Below are 4,065 nucleotides of genomic sequence, written 5' to 3'. Positions count from 1 at the left end.
CCAACATAAGAAAGAAATGGAATCCATGAAACAGATTCAAACAGATATTCAGGAGATTAAAAACTCCATTGAAAGCATGCAGAGCAAACTAAGAGAATCTGAAGACAGAATATCAGATATAGAAGATAGGATTGTGGTTAAGGATCATGAAAACAGAGATTTCTTAAAGATAGTAAGGGACCATGAGAAATCAATCCCACAGCAGCTAAATGATGCAAAGAAGAATAACATAAGACTGATAGGAGTCCATGAAAAAAACAGGAGAAAGTACAATTGACATAAAAAAAACTGTTCACAGAAGTAATAGTAGAAAACTTCCCAGACAGAGGTAGAGAATTGGACATAAATATAAGTGAGGCATATAGAACTCCAACTACCCATGACGAAAAAAAATCTACACCTAGACATATAATACTCAAGATCCCAGAAACCCAACAGAAGAACAAAATTCTATAGGCAGTTAGAGAAAAGAAACAAATCACCTACAAAGTAAAGCCCATCAGAATCACGGCAGATTTCTCAAAACAAACCCTCAAATAAAGGAGAGCCTGGAGTGAAGTATTTCAAGCCCTAAAAGAAAATAACTTGCAACCTAGACTGTTGTATCCTGCAAAATTATCTTTCAAAATCTATGGGGAAATCAGATACTTTCACGACAAAGAACGCCTGAGAAATTTCATGAACACCAAACCAGCACTCCAAACAATTTTAAGCAATATCCTAGAAAAAGACAATGAAGGTCACAACTCCATGAGCCCAACAGAGAGAAGACACCACACAAGCTAAGACACTAAAGGAAAAGGGGGGGAAATAAGAAATAAAAGAGCCAACAACAGTAAAACATCATGACAAGGATGAGTCAATATCTATCAATTATAACTATCAATGTTAATGGCCTCAATTTACCAATCAAAAGAAATAGACTGACAGAATGGATTAAGAAGCAAACTCCAGCAATGTGCTGTATACAAGAAACACACCTAACTCAAAAGGAAACTCATAGACTGAAAGTAAAAGGATGGAAAACAGTTCTCCATGCCACAGGAACCCAGAAAAAAGCAGGGGTAGCAATCTTATTTGCAGACAAAGTAGATTTCAAACCAAAACTAATTAAGAGAGACAAAGATGGCCACTACATCCTTGTGAAGGGAACAATACAAGAGGAAGAGATGACATTCCTAAATATATATGCACCAAATACGAATGCCCCCAACTATACAAAACAAATATTAATAGACATGAAAAACCAAATAAGCACTAATACAATTGTAGTGGGGGACCTCAACACCCCTCTATCACAAATAGACAGATCATCTAGACAAAAAATTAACAATAAAATTCTAGAACTGAACCAAGCTATTGAACAAATGGACTTATTAGATGTTTACAGATTGTTCCACCCCACAAAATCAGAATACACATTCTTTTCAGCTGCACACGGGTCATTCTCTAAAATAGATCACATGCTAGCTCATAGGACATGTCTAAGTAAATGTAAAAAAATTGAAGTTATGCCCTGTATATTATCAGACCATAGTGCAATAAAATTGGAGACCAATGACATGAGAAACCACAGAACTCCCACAAACACATGGAAATTGAATAACACCCTCCTGAACAACCAATGCGTCACAGAGGAAATTAAAGAAGAAATTAGATAGCTTTTGCGATTAAATGATAATATCATTACAACATACAGGAATCTATGGGACACAATGAAAGCAGTTCTACAAGGGAAATTCACAGTAGTGAATACTCATATTAGGAAAACATAACGAGCCCAATTAAACAACCTGATGCTGAACCTCAAGCTTCTAGTAAAAGAAGAGCAGGACAAACCCAAAGCTCATACAAGGGAGGAAATTATAAAGATCCGAGCAGAAATCAATGCAATGGAGACTAAGAGAATGATACAAAAAAATTAATGAATCAAAGAGTTGGTTTTTTGAAAGAATAAATAAAATTGATAAACCTTTAGCCAACCTTATCTAAAAAAGGAATGAAAATGCTCAAATCCATGCAATTAAGAATGAAAAAGGGGAAGCCACAACAGATCCAGGAGAAATCCACAGGATCATCAATACCTACTTTGAGAAACTGTACTCTAATAAAATGGAAAACACAGAAGAAATGGACAGATTCCTAGATACATACAAATTGCCAAAGTTAAATGAAGAAGATGTAGAAATTCTAAACACCCCAATAACAATGAGTGAAATTGAAAATGTAATAAAAAATTTACCAACAAAGAAAAGCCCATATCCTGATGGCTTCATTGTGGAATTCTACAAGACATTTAAAGAAGAACTAACACCATTACTCTTTAAAGTCATCAAGGAAATTGAAAGGGAAGCAAGGCTTCCAAATTCATTCCTGGAAGCAAGTGTTACTTTGATTCCAAAACCAGGGAAAGACCCAACCGAAAAAGAACTACAGGCCAATCTCCCTAATGAACATAGATGCAAAAATCCTCAACAAGATACTGGCAAACAGAATACAGAGTGTCATCAAGAAGATCATACACCCTGACCTAGTCGGATTTATCCCAGGGATGCAAGGATGGTTCAACATTCATAAATCAATAAATGCAATACACTATATTAACAGAGTCAAGGACAAAAACCATATGATCATCTCAATAGATGCAGAAAAGCCATTTGACAAAATCCAACACCCATTCATGATAAAAATGCTACAAAAAATTGGAATAGAAGGTCTTTATCTCAACCTGATTAAGGCTATCTATGAAAAACAAACAGCCAACATCATAATAAATGGTCAAAAACTGAAAACTTTCATGCTAAAATCAGGAACAAGACAAGGATGCCCACTATCACCACTCCTATTCAATATTGTTCTGGAAACATTAGCCATAGCAATTAGAAAAGAGAGAGAAATAAAAAGAATAAAGATGTCACTATTTGCTGATGATATCATACTTTACATAAAAGACCCAAAAAACTTGGTCAAAAGTCTTCTAGACCTAATTGACAGATTCAGTAGAGTAGCTGGATACAAGATCAAGACTTAAAAAACAATAGCCTTCTTATATGCAAATAGCAGAACCATTGAGAGAAAAATTCGGGAAATAATTCCTTTTACAATAACATCTAAAAAACTGTAATATCTAGGAATCAATCTAACAAAGGAAGCAAAAGACCTCTAAACTGAAAACTACAGGACTCTGAAGAAGGAGATTGAAGAGGATATAAGAAAATGGAAAGATATCCCTTGTTCCTGGGTAGGAAGAACCAATATAGTGAAAATGGCCATACTTCCAAAACTACTATATAGATTTAATTCAATGCTGACTGAAATTCCAACAATATAGTTCAAAGAACTAGAGAAAACAATCCAAAAATTCATTTGGAAGCAGAAGAAACCTAGAATAGCAAAAGCAATTTTAGGCAACAGAGACATGGCTGGGGGTATCACAAGCCCCAACTTGAAACTATAATACAAAGCTACTGTAATAAAAACAGCATGGTACTGACACAGAAACAGACCCGAGGACCAGTAGAATAGATTAAAAGATGCAGGAACAACTACAGACATACTCAGCCACCTCATCTTTGACAAAGGAGCCAACCACCCTCGTTGGAGGAAAGATAGCCTATTTAATAAATGGTGTTGGAAAAACTGTATTTCAACCTGCCAAAGATTAAAACTAGACCCATACCTATCACTGTGCACTAAACTAAGATTGAAGTGATTAAAGATCTAAATATTAAGAAAGAAACACTAAACTTGCTGGAAGATAAGTTAGGTAGAACTCTTGAAGACATTGGCATAGGAAAAGACTTTATGAACAAATCTTCAGTAGCATGGGAGCTAGCACAAAGAATCAACAACTGGGATCTCATCTTATTAAAAAGCTTCTGCACTGCAAGAGAAACTACCAACAGAGCTAAGAGACAACCCACAATGTGGGAAGAAATTTTTAGCAGCTGTACCTCAGACAAAGGTCTACTATCAAGAATATATAAAGAATTGAAAAAAATCAGACCACCTAAATTCAAAGATCCAATTCAAAAATGGGCATCCGAAATGAACAGACATTTCTCA

Source organism: Heterocephalus glaber, unplaced genomic scaffold (genome assembly GCF_053883595.1).
Source record: "Heterocephalus glaber isolate CG9 unplaced genomic scaffold, H.glaber_assembly_v1.0 deba00001457, whole genome shotgun sequence".
Classification (NCBI taxonomy): Eukaryota; Metazoa; Chordata; class Mammalia; order Rodentia; family Bathyergidae; genus Heterocephalus; species Heterocephalus glaber.
The sequence above is the reverse complement of the archived record's forward strand: the minus strand, read 5'-3'. Positions refer to the sequence as shown.